Raw genomic sequence first — 20930 nt, forward strand, 5'->3', positions numbered from 1 at the left:
ATAATTGAAATGGGTATATATTTGTTTGTTGTTAAGTTGCCTAATAATTATGCACAGTAATAGTCACCTGCACACACAGATATCCCCCTAAAATAGCTAAAACTAAAAACAATCTAAAAACTACTTTCAAAAATATTCAGCTTTGATATTAATGAGTTTTTTGGGTTCATTGAGAACATGGTTGTTGTTCAATAATAAAATTATTCCTCAAAAATACAACTTGCCTAATAATTCTGCACTCCCTGTATGCTACGAACTACTATCCGCTCTGTTGCCGAACCTTGCTTGTCTGAGAATCCGCTCTGTTGCCGAACCCTGCCTGTCTGACTACCCGCTCCGTTACCGACCCAGGCCTGTCCAAGGATCTGCTTCTGTGCTTAACCCCTACAGGACCTGCGTGTCAAGACCATCTGCAGCGCTACTGGTGGACGGGTTATTGCACTACCAGACCTGCCCTGCGGGAGTCTCCAGTTCCTGTCTGCTCCAGCTTCTGGTTCTGCGAGCACTCCTGCTCCGTGTTAACGGGAGGACCCTGTTCCCAACCCAGGGCCTCTGGTTGATAAGTCGCAGGGGTTGCTGCCCTCAGCAAATCGGTCTACTCCGCTACAGGTACGTGACAGTTAGGGAAAACGCGGACCCGGCAGAGCGCCGGTGGCTTGCTGAGAAAGAAGCCACAGAGCGCCGATGGCTTGCTGAGAAAGAAGCTCCAGAGCACCAGCTGCAGGCGGAAAGAGAGGAGAGGGAAGCCGCACGCATACATGACCTTGAAATGGCCAAACTGCGAGCGCAAGGCCAAGATCCCTCGCCAAGTGCTCTGGAGCCCCGGCCCACAGCAGGCCTGTTTGGGACTCCTAAGTTTAAGTTCCCTGAAATGGAGAAGGGAACCGACCCGGACACTTACTTGCAATCCTTTGAAAAGACTTGTCGTCAGTATCATCTGCCCCAGGAGCAGTGGGCGAGATTTCTGACACCCAACTTGCAGAACAAAGCGCTTGAGGCGTTTGTGGACTTACCCACTGAAAAGGACAATGACTATAATGCGATAAAAGCTGCAATTATTGCTAAGTACAAGCTAACCCCAGAGGTATATCGCAAAAAGTTTAGGGCCCTGCAGAAAGGCCCCACAGACACGTATGCAGACCTGGCGTGTCGCCTGCTGACTGTTCAGGCAGTGGTCACGAGGCCTCAACAAAGACTCTCACCAAGGTCTGGAGGACCTCGTCCTACAGGAGCAGTTGCTGAACTGCTGCACTCCAGAGGTCCGGCAGTTTGTCTTGGAGCGAAAGCCTGGATCCACCAAAGCTGCCACAGACCTCGCAGACACTTTTGTGGCCACCCGTGTACCAGACAGCTGCAAACCTCCATCCCAGAGCTGGAAGGGGGGGAGACCTGTGCAACCTAGCTCTCCTCCCCCTGCGAACCATGGGAATCGGGTCCCACAGCCACAGAGGCCGGAAGCTGCACCTACTACTCATTCGCCTGATGCAACCTATGTTCCGAAGTGTTACCACTGTGGACAGTGAGGACACCTCAAGTCTGCCTGCCCCGAGGTAAGGACGCCGTCTCCCGAGCCTAGCCCAGAATCGGCTAGCGCATCCTCTACTGCACACGCCTACCTCGTCATGGGAGCAGCAAATACTCAACTTTCTGGAAATCATCAAGTCGTGGAAGTAAACAACCAGACCGCTGTCGATTTCCGCAACACAGGCGCAGAGCTTACCTTGGTTCGCTCTCATCTTGTTGCCAGGGAGAATTTCCTTCCTAATGGGAGTGTTACACTTGTGGGAGTTGGTCGCACACATGCATGCTTTGTCAAAGCTTGTGTTGTTCTCGACTGGGGAAGAGGGCGCCAGACAAAAGTTGTAGGGGTGACCGATGACATTCCAGTGTCTGTGCTGTTAGGCACCGATCTTGGCACCCTACGATCCTTTTTTGAACCTATGATCAACACTCCGGATCTCCCATCCGGACCCACTCAGGTACTGTACAAGCTTGGGAAGGGACAGAGGGAGGCAGCCAGGGTAATGGTTCTTGATATAGTGATTTCTGCGCTACTAAGCACTAAATGGCTGAAAGTTATGTTCCCAGGTGCTGCTCCAAACGCTGGGTGGTGCCAACAATCTGTGCAAAATGGAGAGAAGAAACAGGAGCGCCTCTATGGTGCATTAACGTTTTAATATAAAATCAAGCGCATTAAAATTACACTTACAATGTGTAAAAGGTAGTCAAGCGTATCTCAAAGCCTGCCGACAGTTCCCCTCCTAGCTCTCTCGCTTGCTAGAGAGGTGCTCCTGTTTCTTCTCTCCATTTAGCCAGGGTAATGGTACCTAGCTCTCCTAGGGAAGGAGGCAAGGAAGAGGTACCTGTTGGTTTATTTACAGTTTATTTACCAGTTTATTTACAGCCCTGGTATCAACGCTAGGTACCAGGGCTATTATGTCACGCTGCCTACCTACCTGCTGCCACACTCACACTACTCCTCCATTCCTCCTGCTGCTGCTGCTGTCTGTCTGTGTTTCCCACTGCCAGGGTACACAGATTTTACCTTTTGCTGCCACTCTGCCACCAGCTATTACGTCAAACAATAGCTATATCTATGTAATTTGCTGTAAAAAAAAAAAATGTAAACCATTAAAAAAAACAAACAATTTTTTATTTTTCTGAGGTGCCCGGGTTGAAAACTGTGTTGTCCCAGTTGTGTATTGGACACGATGTGGGCTTCACGACCGCTGTCTGGGACCTCCTGCTGTGTTTATTTACAGCCCTGGTATCAACGCTAGGTACCAGAGCTATTATGTCACGCTGCCTACCTACCTGCTGCCACACTCACACTACTCCTCCATTCCTCCTGCTGCTGCTGCTGTCTGTCTGTGTTTCCCACTGCCAGGGTACACAGATTTACCTTCTGCTGCCACTCTGCCACCAGCTATTATGTCAAACAATAGCTATATCTATGTAATTTGCTGTAAAAAAAAAAAAATGTAAACCATTAAAAAAAAACAATTTTTAATTTTTCTGAGGTGCCCGGGTTGAAAACTGTGATGTCCCAGTTGTGTATTGGACACGATGTGGGCTTCACGACCGCTGTCTGGGACCTCCTGCTGTGTTTATTTACAGCCCTGGTATCAACGCTAGGTACCAGGGCTATTATGTCACGCTGCCTACCTACCTGCTGCCACACTCACACTACTCCTCCATTCCTCCTGCTGCTGCTGCTGTCTGTCCGTGTTTCCCACTGCCAGGGTACACAGATTTACCTTCTGCTGCCACTCTGCCACCAGCTATTACGTCAAACAATAGCTATATCTATGTAATTTGCTGTAAAAAAAAAATGTAAACCATTAAAAAAAAACAATTTTTAATTTTTCTGAGGTGCCCGGGTTGAAAACTGTGATGTCCCAGTTGTGTATTGGACACGATGTAGGCTTCACGACCGCTGTCTGGGACCTCCTGCTGTGTTTATTTACAGCCCTGGTATCAACGCTAGGTACCAGAGCTATTATGTCACGCTGCCTACCTACCTGCTGCCACACTCACACTACTCCTCCATTCCTCCTGCTGCTGCTGCTGTCTGTCTGTGTTTCCCACTGCCAGGGTACACAGATTTTACCTTCTGCTGCCACTCTGCCACCAGCTATTACGTCAAACAATAGCTATATCTATGTAATTTGCTGTAAAAAAAAAAAAATGTAAACCATTAAAAAAAAAAACAATTTTTAATTTTTCTGAGGTGCCCGGGTTGAAAGCTGTGTTGTCCCAGTTGTGTATTGGACACGATGTGGGCTTCACGACCGCTGTCTGGGACCTCCTGCTGTGTTTATTTACAGCCCTGGTATCAACGCTAGGTACCAGAGCTATTATGTCACGCTGCCTACCTACCTGCTGCCACACTCACACTACTCCTCCATTCCTCCTGCTGCTGCTGCTGTCTGTCTGTGTTTCCCACTGCCAGGGTACACAGATTTACCCTCCGCTGCCACTCTGCCACCAGCTATTACGTCAAACAATAGCTATATCTGTGTAATTTGTTGTAAAAACAAAACAAAAAAAACCATAAAAAAAAGGTTTAATTTTTCTGAGGTGCCCGGGTTGAAAACTGTGTTGTCCCAGTTGTGTATTGGACACGATGTGGGCTGCACGACCGCTGTCTGGGACCTCCTGCCTGCTGTGTTTATTTACAGCCCTGTTATCACCGCTAGGTACCAGGGCTATTATGTCACGCTGCCTGCCTGCTGCCACACTCACACTACTCCTCCATTCCTCCTGCTGCTGCTGCTGTCTATCTGTGTTTCCCACTGCCAGGGTACACAGATGTACCTTCCGCTGCCAGTCTGCCACCAGCTATTACGTCAAACAATAGCTGCTCACATTACTCCTCCATTCCTCCTGCTGCTGCTGCTGTCTGTCTGTGTTTCCCACTGCCAGGGTACACAGATTTACCCTCCGCTGCCACTCTGCCACCAGCTATTACGTCAAACAATAGCTATATCTGTGTAATTTGTTGTAAAAAAACAAAACAAAAAAAAAACCATAAAAAAAAAAAAGGTTTAATTTTTCTGAGGTGCCCGGGTTGAAAACTGTGTTGTCCCAGTTGTGTATTGGACACAATGTGGGCTGCACGACCGCTGTCTGGGACCTCCTGTTGTGTTTATTTACACCCTGGTATCACCGCTAGGTACCAGGGCTATTATGTCACGCTGCCTGCCTGCTGCCACACTCACACTACTCCTCCATTCCTCCTGCTGCTGCTGCTGTCTGTCTGTGTTTCCCACTGCCAGGGTACACAGATGTACCTTCCGCTGCCAGTCTGCCACCAGCTATTACGTCAAACAATAGCTGCTCACATTACTCCTCCATTCCTCCTGCTGCTGCTGCTGTCTGTCTGTGTTTCCCACTGCCAGGGTACACAGATTTACCCTCCGCTGCCACTCTGCCACCAGCTATTACGTCAAACAATAGCTATATCTGTGTAATTTGTTGTAAAAACCAGGGCTATTATGTCACGCTGCCTGCCTCATTGACTGCCTGCTGCCACACACTCCTCCTCCTCCTCCTGCTGCTGAATTTACCTCCTGCTGTCTGTGTGTTTCCCACTGCCAGGGAGCACATACAATGGCGCTTCCAACATGCGTGCACCACCAGCTATTTATTACACTCAAAAATAGCTGCATTTCTTTAAAAAAAAATATATAAAAGAGAAATAAGTGAAGAAGAAGACGACGATATAGAAGAAGAAGAAGATATAGAATAAGAAGAAGAAGGAGAAGAAGAAGAAGGAGAAGAAGAAGATATAGAAAAAGAAGAAGACGAAATAGAAAAATAATACGAAGAAGAAGATATAGAAAAAGAAGATATAGAAAAAGAAGATATAGAAGAAGAAGATGAAGAAGAAGAAGATGAAGAAGATGAAGAAGAAGATGAAGAAGATGAAGAAGAAGAAGATGAAGATGAAGAAGATGAAGAAGAAGATGAAGAAGAAGATGAAGAAGAAGAAGAAGATGAAGAAGAAGAAGAAGATGATGAAGAAGAAGATGAAGAAGACGATATAGAAGAAGAAGAAGATAGAAGAAGAAGATGAAGAAGAAGAAGAAGAAGAAGAAGATATAGAAGATAAAGAAGAAGAAGAAGAAGAAGTATATACATTACTGAACAAAATTTTGGACAACTTCTCTTTCCACCTTTTTTTTTTTAAAGGAACATCTCCACATAATCACTTGCTGTTGTTACTTGGAAAAAAAGATGTTTCTTGCATCATTCACCCTCAAAACAAGTGTTGGAAGCTATTTAAGGCCAATTCGAATAGTCAGCTCGAATAATGAGCTCGAATACCGACTCGAATAGTGAGGTCGAAGTCCGAGGTCGAATTGAATAGTAAAAAATATTCGACTCGAATATTCGACCGAATTCGAATAATTTACTATTCGAATTCGACCAAACTCGAATTATAAAAAGGGGTATCCGAGCATTACTGGTCAAAAGAAGGACTTCACAGGCTCAGAAAAGTCAAAAATAGTGAGATATCTTGCAAAGGGATGCAGCACTCTTAAAATTGCAAAGCTTCTGAAGCGTGATCATCGAACAATCAAGTGTTTCATTCAAAATAGTCAACAGGGTCGCAAGAAGCGTGTGGAAAAACCAAGGCGCAAAATTACTGCCCATGAACTGAGAAAAGTCAAGCATGCAGCTGCCAAGATGCCACTTGCCACCAGTTTGGCTATATTTCAGAGATGCAACATCACTGGAGTGCCAAAAAGCACAAGGTGTGCAATACTCAGAGACATGGCCAAGGTAAGGAAGGCTGAAAGACGACCACCACTGAAAAAGACACACAAGCTGAAACGTCAAGACTGGGCCAAGAAATATCTCAAGACTGATTTTTCTAAGGTTTTATGGACTGATGAAATGAGAGTGAGTCTTGATGGGCCAGATGGATGGGCCCGTGGCTGGATTGGTAAAGGGCAGAGAGCTCCAGTCCGACTCAGACGCCAGCAAGGTGGAGGTGGAGTACTGGTTTGGGCTGGTATCATCAAAGATGAGCTTGTGGGGCCTTTTCGGGTTGAGGATGGAGTCAAGCTCAACTCCCAGTCCTACTGCCAGTTTCTGGAAGACACCTTCTTCAAGCAGTGGTACAGGAAGAAGTCTGCAGCCTTCAAGAAAAGCATGATTTTCATGCAGGACAATGCTCCATCACACGCGTCCAAGTACTCCACAGCGTGGCTGGCAAGAAAGGGTATAAAAGAAGAAAAACTAATGACATGGCCTCCTTGTTCACCTGATCTGAACCCCATTGAGCACCTGTGGTCCATCATAAAATGTGAGATTTACAAGGAGGGAAAACAGTACACCTCTCTGAACAGTGTCTGGGAGGCTGTGGTCGCTGCTGCACGCAATGTTGATGGTGAACAGATCAAAACACTGACAAAATCCATGGATGGCAGGCTTTTGAGTGTCCTTGCAAAGAAAGGTGGCTATATTGGTCACTGATTTGTTTTTGAATGTCAGAAATGTACATTTGTGAATGTTGACATGTTATATTGGTTTCACTGGCAAAAATAAATAATTGAAATGGGTATATATTTGTTTGTTGTTAAGTTGCCTAATAATTATGCACAGTAATAGTCACCTGCACACACAGATATCCCCCTAAAATAGCTAAAACTAAAAACAATCTAAAAACTACTTTCAAAAATATTCAGCTTTGATATTAATGAGTTTTTTGGGTTCATTGAGAACATGGTTGTTGTTCAATAATAAAATTATTCCTCAAAAATACAACTTGCCTAATAATTCTGCACTCCCTGTATGCTACGAACTACTATCCGCTCTGTTGCCGAACCTTGCTTGTCTGAGAATCCGCTCTGTTGCCGAACCCTGCCTGTCTGACTACCCGCTCCGTTACCGACCCAGGCCTGTCCAAGGATCTGCTTCTGTGCTTAACCCCTACAGGACCTGCGTGTCAAGACCATCTGCAGCGCTACTGGTGGACGGGTTATTGCACTACCAGACCTGCCCTGCGGGAGTCTCCAGTTCCTGTCTGCTCCAGCTTCTGGTTCTGCGAGCACTCCTGCTCCGTGTTAACGGGAGGACCCTGTTCCCAACCCAGGGCCTCTGGTTGATAAGTCGCAGGGGTTGCTGCCCTCAGCAAATCGGTCTACTCCGCTACAGGTACGTGACAGTTAGGGAAAACGCGGACCCGGCAGAGCGCCGGTGGCTTGCTGAGAAAGAAGCCACAGAGCGCCGATGGCTTGCTGAGAAAGAAGCTCCAGAGCACCAGCTGCAGGCGGAAAGAGAGGAGAGGGAAGCCGCACGCATACATGACCTTGAAATGGCCAAACTGCGAGCGCAAGGCCAAGATCCCTCGCCAAGTGCTCTGGAGCCCCGGCCCACAGCAGGCCTGTTTGGGACTCCTAAGTTTAAGTTCCCTGAAATGGAGAAGGGAACCGACCCGGACACTTACTTGCAATCCTTTGAAAAGACTTGTCGTCAGTATCATCTGCCCCAGGAGCAGTGGGCGAGATTTCTGACACCCAACTTGCAGAACAAAGCGCTTGAGGCGTTTGTGGACTTACCCACTGAAAAGGACAATGACTATAATGCGATAAAAGCTGCAATTATTGCTAAGTACAAGCTAACCCCAGAGGTATATCGCAAAAAGTTTAGGGCCCTGCAGAAAGGCCCCACAGACACGTATGCAGACCTGGCGTGTCGCCTGCTGACTGTTCAGGCAGTGGTCACGAGGCCTCAACAAAGACTCTCACCAAGGTCTGGAGGACCTCGTCCTACAGGAGCAGTTGCTGAACTGCTGCACTCCAGAGGTCCGGCAGTTTGTCTTGGAGCGAAAGCCTGGATCCACCAAAGCTGCCACAGACCTCGCAGACACTTTTGTGGCCACCCGTGTACCAGACAGCTGCAAACCTCCATCCCAGAGCTGGAAGGGGGGGAGACCTGTGCAACCTAGCTCTCCTCCCCCTGCGAACCATGGGAATCGGGTCCCACAGCCACAGAGGCCGGAAGCTGCACCTACTACTCATTCGCCTGATGCAACCTATGTTCCGAAGTGTTACCACTGTGGACAGTGAGGACACCTCAAGTCTGCCTGCCCCGAGGTAAGGACGCCGTCTCCCGAGCCTAGCCCAGAATCGGCTAGCGCATCCTCTACTGCACACGCCTACCTCGTCATGGGAGCAGCAAATACTCAACTTTCTGGAAATCATCAAGTCGTGGAAGTAAACAACCAGACCGCTGTCGATTTCCGCAACACAGGCGCAGAGCTTACCTTGGTTCGCTCTCATCTTGTTGCCAGGGAGAATTTCCTTCCTAATGGGAGTGTTACACTTGTGGGAGTTGGTCGCACACATGCATGCTTTGTCAAAGCTTGTGTTGTTCTCGACTGGGGAAGAGGGCGCCAGACAAAAGTTGTAGGGGTGACCGATGACATTCCAGTGTCTGTGCTGTTAGGCACCGATCTTGGCACCCTACGATCCTTTTTTGAACCTATGATCAACACTCCGGATCTCCCATCCGGACCCACTCAGGTACTGTACAAGCTTGGGAAGGGACAGAGGGAGGCAGCCAGGGTAATGGTTCTTGATATAGTGATTTCTGCGCTACTAAGCACTAAATGGCTGAAAGTTATGTTCCCAGGTGCTGCTCCAAACGCTGGGTGGTGCCAACAATCTGTGCAAAATGGAGAGAAGAAACAGGAGCGCCTCTATGGTGCATTAACGTTTTAATATAAAATCAAGCGCATTAAAATTACACTTACAATGTGTAAAAGGTAGTCAAGCGTATCTCAAAGCCTGCCGACAGTTCCCCTCCTAGCTCTCTCGCTTGCTAGAGAGGTGCTCCTGTTTCTTCTCTCCATTTAGCCAGGGTAATGGTACCTAGCTCTCCTAGGGAAGGAGGCAAGGAAGAGGTACCTGTTTCTAGCTGTTTAACCACTGTTTGTCTGATTCTAAACCTGTCACTGTTGTTCCAGATACCTGTGTACATGATGTGAAAAATGAACGTAACTGTGATGTTAATGTTGTACCAGATGTTGCTAATAGCTTTCAGGTTGAATCTCATATTGCTAAAAATTATTTATGTTTAAGTGTGATTGCCTCTAACCTAAGAGGTAACCGTCTTGTTTTGCCTGGGTCAGATTCTTGCAGGGCTGTGGGACGATGCCCGGTGTCAGAGCAGGCAGCTGAGGGCCTAGACCTCCCCTCCTGCTATGACAGCCAGAGTGCGTCACCATTGCCTGTTATCAAACCGCTGGTGAAGACAGGCAGTTCCTTCCGTTTCACCCTTGCATGTTTCACCCTTGCAGAAGCAACCCGGTGCAAAACTGTCCAGAGGTCCACCCTCTATCCCTCCTGGAGGAGGGGCAAGCCTCGCCACCCAAGTGAAGGCTAATTTGTTTTTTAAAATGTGTTCTAAAGTCCACCTTCCAGATTCGCAGGCTGACACCTGAGAGTCAGGAAGTGACCTGGATGTCAGCCAACGACTCTCTCCCTTACAGGAAGCGCTAGGCATCCCCAACCAGGCATTTAGAGGTGAGCCTGTTGGTGTGTATCTTGCCGTCCGCCAAGCAGACAGTGGGACACACAGGACCATGCGGCTTTATGCCTCTGGAGTACTGTCTGAAGTACTGTCAGATACGAAGTCGAGAACCCGTTCAGTAGCTAAGAGGCACGTAGAGCAGGTCTGGCGGACCCACTCTGTGCACCCGACTGGTAGGGGGAGATGTGATGAATAAACTTGCATATTGCGCACACCGATTGCGCCATCAGCAGAAGTGACATTCTCTCTTAAAAATGACAGAGTTTTTTTTCCCTTTCTCTTTTCCCCTCTGAGAGCATGAGAGAACTGCAGAGTACATTCCTTTCACCCGCACGTCCTGCTAGGTAGAGAGAGGAATATCACACATGGCTGGACCTCCTGCGGAGAACCATTTGCTGCCCACAGCCCCTCTCCCAAAAGCCAGATAGAACTAGCAGAGATAAGAGCTCCCTCCAAAACTGAGAACAGACAATAGACCAATTTCATGTATTAATAATTCAAGATGTGATTACCGCAGACAAAAGACAAATATATTTTCTGGTTCCTAAAAATCAGCCCGATTGCTCATCCAAGCTATAGGGGTACAGCTGCTAGGGAAAGAGAGCTATGTGTCACTAGCCGACCACACATGCTAATCTAACGGTATTTGGTGTCATCGGATCACACATTGGCCGCAAGATGCGAATCTGCTCTCGGATTCGCTGTGCGCCAATCCAGACAGAAATGGCGAAGGTTGTTGCCAAATTGTGTCATTTTAGGCTTGCACAGAAATCCTGCCTTTTTGCTGAACAGGAGGTAGCTCCACCCTAAACACACCTAGTTTGGAGGTAATCCAGCCTCAATTCTAAGATTGTATAAATCCGGGGCCCGAATGGCCCACCTTGTCCTTCATCATTTCATCTGCTAAAGAAGAGCTTCGAGCATGCGTTCCACAGAAGGACCGAACGCATGCATTGTTCCAAGGACTCTTACCATTAATGCCTAATTCAAACCGGACTCTTTTTCTTTATTCTCCAAATGGACTGCTCAGCCATAACTAAAGTAAGAACTTTCTAATTGTATTCCTTTTATTTTTAGCTATGTGTCTATGTGTTAATCTGTATAAATGTGTGTAATGCATTTTTGTTATTAAACGTTTAAACAATCGTTTAGCGGTTATGACCTGTTGCTGAACATACACAATCGTACTTACTCCTCCGAAAACGTTACCTTGTGTTCTAGAGTATCCTGTATTTATAACTCGTATGCTGGAATCGGGCACAGATAAACAGGTCTGGCGCTGATCCCTGCATACCGCTAAGGGTTAACTTACAGTGTTCGCAGTGTGCTAAAATATTTACAGTCCTGTGCTGTCTCACAGGTGGTGGCAAGCTTTTGAATTGTACGTGTGTGTTGAATCCTTTGGCGTCGGAACGCTCCCTCCGCTAGTCGGTTCATCAACTTGCGAAGTCAGGTTACACTTCGTGATGATCAAAATGACAGTGTGAGAGGATTTCTGACTCCGATCGATTGACCGATCGCGGACCGGCCCTTGCGGTCTGTGACGCCCTCTCTGACCTTTTCTGCACTGGGAGTGAGCATACAGGTTGCGACTGTGACTGAGAGGAACCCTCTGGAGTGGAGTGACACTTATACTTGTGCTGATAATCCGACTACCAGCGATGTGGCATATTACTACTGTTTGCATGTGGCATATTACTACTGTTTGCATGTGGATACAGGATTTTTCCAACTACAGCAGCTGTGTATTCTGAGGAGCTTGAATCTAGACCTATTGGGTGATGTGACTGGGAGCCTATGATCTACTATATCATTTTGATGAGCACCCGCTGTCATCTGGTCTTTTCCTCACTCTCCTCCTCATCACGCCCTTTCTCTCAGAATAGGCCCAACAATGCTGGCAACCTGAATTATGTAATTCAGGCAGCATACTCTTGAGGGCAGCAGCACTGAACACTGGTACAACCAATGATCTTCCTCACACTTTCTGCTGCTGACACACTACATACAGCAGCTTGACAAATTGGCCTTGCTGAGCTGAAAAACAAACAGAGGTAATGCCCTTTAAACTTTCCAGCACTGAAACCTTATCACAAGCATGAGAGAACTGCTAGCTTGTGCCTCTCATCCTCATTAATATTCACTGCAGTCTTAGCTGAGCCCGCCTCCTGTACATGCTGCTGCAGTGCTGGGGTGAGCTTTTCCTATGTCTTTGAAAAATCTACTGTTCAATGTGTATAGTGTGTGTGTTTCTGTGTGTGTAGTGTGTGTTTCTATGTGTGTAGTGTATGTTTCTGTGTGTGTAAAGTGTTTCTGTGTGTGTGTTTGTGTAGTTTCTGTGAGTGTAGTGAGTGTATATACTGTGCGATTTCTCTGTGTCCCCCCCATGAGATGGTTCTGGGGCCCTTGGAAATTGCTCAAGTTGCCCTTATGTTAGCTCCAGCTCTGCACGTATGAACAAATCAACAAATCAAATAAATAACATAGGATCCAGCAACATGTCCATTTTCTGATCCTCACTATTGAGGAAAACAAGCCGATTGTTGGCAAAGTAGCCCATTTCCATTACAAAATTTTAAATCATGTATTAGCACACATGCGTTTTTTTTGTGCATTTTTATATGTGCTAAATAGGAATACTCTAGGTGTTTTGTTTTTTTTCAAAGCATTGAAAAAAATGCATATACCTAACTACACGTTTTCCATGGAAATACTTTGTATGCGAATCACACACAAAATGCAAACATATCCAGAAAATTGCTGCATGCAGTCAGGTTTTTTTCACACATGCAAAGTTCGCATAGAGTGGAAGCTATCCTATTCTATTGAGACTTCACAAAAAATTTGCAAAACTGCATACCTTTAGATTGTAAGCTCGCAAGGGCAGGGCTCTCTCCCCCTTTTGTGCCTTGGTAACCATTATACATTTTATTCATCATGTTAATTTTATCACTGTCGTTATCAATTCTATAATTTGGATTTTGTATCATTCTTTGTATTTTGTCACTAATTATGTATGTTGTATATTGGTGTACACCAGGGGTGCCCGCACTTTTTCGGCTCGCGAGCTACTTTAAAATTCGCCGAGGCCAGGAGATCTACCAACATTTCAAATACTGAGCTTAGCATTAATAATACTGGTATATTACTATATAAGTCTTGTATAGTCATATAACAGCATTATAAAGGCTAAATTTAGCATGGGAAATGTTGGTAGATATCTTGGACTCGGCTATCAGAATTGCACCACAACCATGACTGATATATACACACTGTGACAGGAAAGCCCCCTCCCCAGCATATTTGGCAGCACATGGCAGAATATTGCCCCCCCCCCCCCCCCCCCACACACACACACACACACACACACACACACACACACACACACACACACACACACACACAGACACACACACAGTGACATGAAAGCCCCCTCCCCAGCATATTTAGCAGCACATGGCAGAATATTGGCCCCCACACACACACACACACACACAGTGACATGAAAGCCCCCTCCCCAGCATATTTGGCAGCACTTGGCAGAATATCACACACACACACAAGCCCCTTCCCCAGTATATTTCACACACGCCCCCTCCCCAGCATATTTGGCAGCACATGGCAGAATATTGCCCCCCCCCCCCCCACACACACACACACAGTGACATGAAAGCCCCCTCCCCAGCATATTTGGCAGCACTTGGCAGAATATCACACACACACACAAGCCCCCTCCCCAGTATATTTCACACACGCCCCCTCCCCAGCATATTTGGCAGCACATGCACAGGGGTACCCAAATATTATAAACTTACTTAACCCCACTAGCCCGCCCTAAAGGAGCCCCCCAACGATCGTTCTCCCTCCACACACATGGCTTCTAATATTCTCACACTAAATCCCCTTCTCCCTGCAAATACCGCTACCACGCAGTAAGCATCCACCCGACCTCAACCCGACCCACCACCGTAATGTGCCCACCTCAAATACAGTGACATGAAAGCCCCCTCCCGCGACCCGACCCACCACCACCACCGTTATGTGCCCACCTCAAAGCCTCTCCGGCGTCTCCGCGAAGCCTCTCCGTCTCCGTGTCTCACAAGACAAGATGGAGGAACGGTGTCGGCGCGTGATTTCGAAAAGGCCCGCGGGACCTGGGGGGGCGTGGCCATAACTCCTGCCCATCAGAGAGGAGGGAGAGGAGAAGCTTCGCAATTGGCTCCTCTCCCCCTCAGCCACACCTCTGTGCTGACAGCCGCGCCTCTCCCCTCCGTGCGCTGGGAAGCATTTTCTGACAGCCGCGGCCATTTACTGAGAGCCGCGGCTGATCAGTTACAACACGCGGCAGGTATATATTTGACAAGACGCGGCAATTAGGCCGCGATCTACCAAATAGGCGGTCGCGATCTACCGGTAGATCGCGATCAACCTATTGAGCACCCCTGGTGTACACCATTGTCTGTATTATTATGTACCCCATGTTTGTTTCTTACTTTGTACAGCGCCTCGGAATATGTTGGCACTTTATAAATCAATAATAATAATAATAATACCTTTCAACCTTTTGAGATCAGAAAGAGGGGCATTCAAGCCACACCCCCAACACACCCCTAGTTACACATACTATAAAGAGAAATATGTTGTTTTATAATTCAAACCACACTGGTTTTTTCTATCCTAGTTCATTTTTCTTCATATTAACATGTGAAAATGAGAAATATATACATTTCAAGGACAGGAATGAAGTTTAGAGTCCCTTAAACAACTTTTTTTCCGTAGACAAATACATATATTTACATAAATCTGCACATTAGTCCTGAAAGTGGGACACATGAGTAAAAACGAGGGACAGAGGGATTTGGCTCCCAGAGAGGGACAGTCCCTCCAACAGAGGGACAGTCCCTCCAACAGAGGGACAGTCCCTCCAACAGAGGGACAGTCCCTCCAACAGAGGGACAGTTGAGAGCTATGAAACTGCATGTAGTGAAAACAGGGCCTAATGTTACATACAAGTTTTTTTCAAAACTATACCTGGTAGCAAGAAGCTTAGAATTAGGTAGAGGCACCTTTTAATATCTGGAATTCTGCTTCAGCACTAAATCAAACACTACCTCTCTCTTTTTTTTCCGAAGGAGAGGGGGATAACACGTGGAAAGATTACCGTAAACCTATGCTGGGGGTTTACTGATGTCTAGATTCACAGTTTGTGAGATCATTTATTTTTATGTCTGTGTTGGGTTTTTAATAATAACATAAAATTCAACACCTGCACCATGTGCTCATACACATAACTGAGGGATAAAAACATATGTAAGGGACAGTTCACGCGGACGCTTGCCGGTGATTACCGCTAAGCATCCGGGACTCGTCAGCTAAACATTCCCATGCAAGTGAATGGGAGCGTTTAGCACTGCGCGGCTACCATCAATTGCACAAACGCGGCATTCCGATCCTGATTTACCGTGTAGTTTCAGGTGATCCTAGAAGCCTGTTGATTCACCGCTGCGTCATCATGTCCCTTTGCGGGGATGAAAACCGCTGATCCTGACGGGATGCCGACAAATCGCCGCAGAAAGCCCGGCGCTGCCCTCTAAACGTGATGATGCAGAACGGAAGTCCAGAGGACGCCGCCAAGCGTTCGTGTGAACCAGCCCTTATACTCACAGGTCACAGGCAACACCACAATAAAAATAATCTATGGATGTGTTTGATTTTAGGTACACACAGTGTAACATTCTGTCAGATTGATGGGTTGCAATGATTATTTGACTTGTCCAATTGGCTCTCAATCGATAATGGGATCGATTTTGTGAAGTAATGATCTGAAAATTGATCCTCTTATTGATCAGGAACAGTTTGAACATGTACACACGATGCAACTTTCCATCAGAATCCCAGCTGATCTGACAAGGAAATTGTATTGTGTGTACCTGGCATAACTGAAATTCACTAAATCTAATGAACCTGGTGCCTGAGCTGATCATCTTTTGTTTCATAATAAATCCACAAAAAAACCTTGATTCCTTTAACAGCACTTCTAATCTTTAGTAACAACAATGACCTGAAAAAATATTAACCTCAATTCAGACAATTTTTCTTTTTGGACACAAGCATGAAAAGTCAACACATAGTGACATACAGAGCTGCCGAGTCAGGAAACCAACGTTACTGAACATGGGACTGATTCTCCAACGCCCTCCCCTTCAGAAAATGGGGTAGTGGGGACGTACTCTACAATTGACCGAGCCAACGAATATTCTAAGGGATCGTCTCAAAACTCCATCCTCATACATAATATTATTATGTAGCCACACAGAGCTTTGCATTGCAATGCATTATTTTTTGGGGTGCCACTATTGTATATAAACGGGGCAGTAAATATAAATTCACGTAGCCGGATTTTCCTGACTTCAAGCGTCTTTAAATATTATGTTGATTCTGATTTCTTACAATCTTCACTAAATATATCAGCGACAGTCAAACCCTTTACCTTTATCTATAGGCGTAGCAGATTCTCCTGGGAGGCAACACGAAAATAAAGAAATTAGCGCCGTACACGGCGGCTTGTCTCAATGAACGATCCTGACCTTGCAGAGATGCTGAAGCTGCATCCTCCCTCTCCCTTTACGTGTCTATTAACAGTTGCTGATTGTAACATCCATCGCCTTCAGTTATCCCTTTTTACTCCTCTTGTTCGATGCAATTACGACAATGCACTCGATTGTACCCTTTGTACAGAGAAAAAAAGTCTTCCGTGCAAGATCGGTTTAGTTTTTCTGTTAGATCTCCCCAGAAGATGCAGACGTGAGAAGATGCTTCTGCGTGGTGGTGGTGATGCTGATCATCTCAATTGGAGGAGAACAGCTAAACCACCGCCCCTCTTCTCCCAATTATGAGCAAGGTAGTGGGTGGAGCGAAGTGCTACAAGCTCAGTACCAAATAGTCGTTACTGATTCCTAGTTGTAGGTCCATAAAAACGCTGAGTCTGAGTGCGAGGTTGACATTTTGCACTCGGTGCATTATGTAATAATGGTCCAGGCCCCTAAGTTTTTTTTCACTATGACGCATCTGTGTCTAAAGGTGGCCACACACGATACAATAAAATGATCCGATTTTACAGTAATTCGATAAAAACGATCGTATCTCCCGAAAAAATTGAAAGCTTTTTTTCATTCGACTGAAAAATCCGATCGGATTTCCCGTTTTCTTCGATTTTAATCGATCCGGACTGCCAGATATTTTTCTTCAATCTTTCTAAAGATTGTATGGTGTGTGTTGGATTGTCAATTTATTAATATACACACCCTAGCAATTTTGTTAGAGTTTCCAATCATTTTTATCATAATTGGGGGGAAAATTGAACATAGGTGTGTGGTACATTGGTCATATTTTTAAAATGTTACAATCAGTCAGAAAAATTGATTGCAATTCTTAAATTGAACAGATATTTAAAAAATTGTATGGTGTGTGGCCACCTTTACACGTTTTGCTGCATTTATTTCTGTTAGGTAAAATCTAGTTATATGCGTCTAATTATGAAGAAGCAAATACATAGATGGAACGATACCATGCAAGGTGGTAAAAAAAAAATGACAGTAAATGTACCCTAGATTCTAGGTAGGCACTAAGGCCCCATACACACATCAGACCATAGTCTTTTGAAAATGAAAGATCACAGACCAATCTTACCACCCTTCATGTAGTATGAGAGCCATACTCTACACAGTCTTTTCTATGGAGCTGAACTCCACATCAGAAAAAAATCTTTGCAAGTTGCTGCACACACAGATGCTGTACAGACACAAAAGATCAGTATCTTCAAAAGATCTGTTCCTGCCAAAAATCCACTCCTGCAAATTGCAATGATAGTCTATGAGATCTGCAGATCATCATACACACATGATTTAACTGACATTCATCTGCAGATCAGATCCACCAGGATGGATTTTCAGATCTGCAGATGACTGCTTGATCTGCAGATGAATGTCAGTTAAATCATGTGTGTATGATGATCTGCAGATCTCATAGACTATCATTGCAATTTGCAGGAATGGATTTTTGGCAGGAACAGATCTTTTGCAGATACTGATCTGTTGCATGTGTACAGCATCTTTGTGTGCAGCATCTTGCAAAGATTTCTGTCTGATGGGGAGTGCAGCTCCATAGAAAAGACTGTGTAGAGTATGGCTCTCATACTACATGAAGGGTGGTAAGATTGGTCTGTGATCTTTCATTTTCAAAAGACTATAGTCTGATGTGTGTATGAGCCTTTAGACGGAGCTGAGGAAACACTTAGGAGTGGGAGCTGAGGACTCTATTTAAAGAGGAACTCCAGTGAACATTTTACTGTTGGCAGGTGATGTAGCTGCTGCATGGTTTTTGGCAGTTGGAAACAGCTGTAAACAGCTATTTCCCACAAAAGTTCAGGCAGGGGTCACACTTACCGGCTTTCGTACGCGTTTTCTGCACAGAAAAACTGACTTCAACTGAGAACTCATGTTAATCAATAAGCAAGGTCACACTTTAATGCGGATTTCGCATGCAGAAAAAAAACTGACATCTTGCGCAATTTGTCAGTTTTCTCTATAAATTACATTAGCTGCTGTAAGTCAGGGGTCACACTTGTCTTTCAGTTTTCTGCAAAGTGTAGAAACTGAAAGACAAGTGTGACCCCTGCCTCAAACTTTTCTTGTGGGAGGGGTTACTTGTGGGAGGGGTTTCACCACAATATCAGTCATACAGCGCCCCCTGATGGTCTGTTTGTGAAAAGAAATAGATTTCTCATGTAAAAGGGGGTATCAGCTACTGATTGGGATAAAGTTCAATTTTTGGTCTGAGTTTCTCTTTAAAGAGGAGCTGTCAGCCATACTATGGCAGATAAGAAAACGGCATGTATAAGTAGATAAATACTAGCTCTACTTACATAACATGTGTATTGCACGTCCAAGTGAAGTGTTAATTTCAGTGAACTTTATAAAATAAAAAAAGGTAAATGGAGAGAATTCTGTTCGCTGGCAGGGGCCATCTTTACTCCCTCCAGCTGAAGCCAATGGTGAGGTCATTTCCTCCCTTACTCCCCCCTCCTCCCCACACCAATAGTAAGGGTTGATTGTAAATGCAGGAAATCCCTAAGGAAATGGTAGAAGGGACGGGGCTCCCATGGATGTGGTGCGGTGGTGGCGGCCACTGCCCACATGAATCAGCGGAGATGCCTGTCGGGCTGGAGTATGGGGAGGGGGCAGACACGGACAGTCATGGGAGGCAGCCAATGAGAGGAAAAGGAGTGAGAGTGGCGCAGGCTGCAGCCAATCAGGCTAAACTAGCTGTGTCTGTGCAGAAACTCCCCCCGCCCCAGCCTGCACTGCAACTTCTCTTTTGCGGCTGATTACTGGCTGTGTAGTAAGGAGCTGGGGACATGTGGATTAATCTCTGCAATAAAAAAGTAAGATTGATTTTAAAGTTATGCATTGCCTTTTTAGCATTCCTTTTATATGATCAACAGATAGAAATAGAGAATTGATTTTGTTTTTCATGCCTAACAGTTACTCTTAGCGTCAACATATTACGCAGCGCTATAGAGTATATAGTCTTCTTGACACCAGCTGTCCCTCAGAGGGGCTTACAATCTAGTCCCGACCATATTCATATGTACGTATGGTGTAGTGCATGCATCATAGTCTAGGGCCAATTTAAGGGAAAGCCAATTAATTTATATGTATGTTTTTGGTATGTGGGAGGAACCCGGAGGAAACCCACGCAGACACGGGGAGAACATACACTTGGGCGGTCAATTTGTTTTTATGTAAAAGAAAATAATAATTTTCATTTCTAATAACCTATGAAAAAAATACAAGTGAAACATTTATTTATTTTTGTGTATGGATTTAGTGAATTGCTAGATCAATGTCTGTGAGTTTATCATATATAGACATATGGCAATGGTAGGGATTAGATTGTGAGCTCCTTTGAGGGACAGTTAGTGACAAGATATATATATATATACACTGTACAGCGCTGCGTAATATGTTGGCGCTATATAAATACTAAATAATAATAATAATATATAGGGCTTGATTCACAAAGCCGTGATAACTGTTATCACAGCTGTGAAAAAGTGCTTTGCGCATGTTTTAGCGCATTTTCACGCAAACTACGGCAAAAATTCATGTTTGTGCGAACGCGGAACGTTAAAGCGAGAAATAATTGCATTATCACGTGAACGTGATTTTTTGCGCACGATAACCGTTTACACGCTAAACCTCGCATGGACCACTTTTCACAGCGTGATAACAGTTATCACGCTTTTGTGAATCGAGCCCCTAGTGTAGTAGTGTAGTGTTAAAGGATATTGAAAAATGCATCTACCACTATCCATATAAATATGTTAGGAATTGTGGGGATAAAACTGCATTCTGATCACACACACACTTTTTTTTTATTACTGGCACAGGGGACCAGTGTTCGAACCTCAGCTCTTCCTGTTCAGTAAACCAGTACCTATTCAGTAGGAGATTTTAGGCAAGACTCCCACGCACTGCTACTGCCTATAATGCTGCAGCTAGTGGCCTAGTGGCTGCAGCTCTGGCGCTTTGAGTCCGCCAGGAGAAAAGTGCAATATAAATGGTCTATGTCTGAATTATGGGCTTGTCGAAACTCATCATGTTTGGGTTTTTTTTTGTATTTTGGGGCTAAATTTGGCACCAACTTTTATTGTAGATGTATAACACCACTGACTCACCATAATCTAGGTGCTGAGACCTTACAAATCCTATTAATTTAAGGAAGGGAAGGAGGAAGGAATAAATTGTAATTTGGTCTTATGTGCAGTGTGACTTAACTAACTTTATTTTTGTGTTATACATAGCAACACACATATGTCCACATAA

The 20930-nt window shown here is 45.3% G+C and overlaps 1 protein-coding gene across 12 annotated transcripts in view; it reads right to left on the reverse strand.

Annotated features, from left to right (window-relative positions):
• The window catches only part of CTNND2 (catenin delta 2), a 2713436-nt gene extending 2696556 nt beyond the window's left edge, over positions 1-16880 (reverse strand). For 11 of the 12 annotated variants that reach the window (XR_011020838.1, XR_011020837.1, XM_068236431.1 and 8 more), the window contains exon 1: positions 16535-16880. The gene's annotated coding sequence lies outside the window, so the exon portion shown is untranslated. The remainder of the gene's footprint in view (positions 1-16534) is intronic. The other variant, XM_068236432.1, reaches the window with a different exon arrangement.
• Between the last annotated feature and the right edge of the window lie 4050 nt (positions 16881-20930).

This window comes from Hyperolius riggenbachi, chromosome 5 (genome assembly GCF_040937935.1).
Source record: "Hyperolius riggenbachi isolate aHypRig1 chromosome 5, aHypRig1.pri, whole genome shotgun sequence".
In the NCBI taxonomy this organism is placed as follows: Eukaryota; Metazoa; Chordata; class Amphibia; order Anura; family Hyperoliidae; genus Hyperolius; species Hyperolius riggenbachi.